Raw genomic sequence first — 442 nt, 5'->3', positions numbered from 1 at the left:
CGACATCGTAGGAGAAATAAAAATTAATGAAAACGAGTGTTTATGGCTACGGTTTGCGGGAGTATTTATTTGCGCCACAACATTGCGGATGGCGAACCGTGAATCCTTCGACATCTTCAGCCCTCTGTAGTGGCAAGCGAGCGACACATCACGCCGCGTGGCGTTCGCGGTTGTTGTGGTTGTTACCGCCGCCGCGATTGCATAAGAGCGCACGATGGCGACAAAGTCCCTTGCAGTCAGGCCAAACTGATTAACCGTAGGTCCTCGGGCAGCGGCGGTGCTAATCACGCGGCATCTCTTCTCCGGAGTTCACCTATTTCGACCGGAGACCGGAGCACCGATCCCCGGAGGAGGGTCACGCGGCCATACTGGTGCGTAGAACAACCAGACATCGTAAAGACCACCCAGGTGTGCAGTGTTGGTGCTGCGGTTACGCAGCGCA

Source organism: Anopheles aquasalis, chromosome 2, assembly GCF_943734665.1.
Source record: "Anopheles aquasalis chromosome 2, idAnoAquaMG_Q_19, whole genome shotgun sequence".
Lineage (NCBI taxonomy): Eukaryota > Metazoa > Arthropoda > Insecta > Diptera > Culicidae > Anopheles > Anopheles aquasalis.
The sequence above is the reverse complement of the archived record's forward strand: the minus strand, read 5'-3'. Positions refer to the sequence as shown.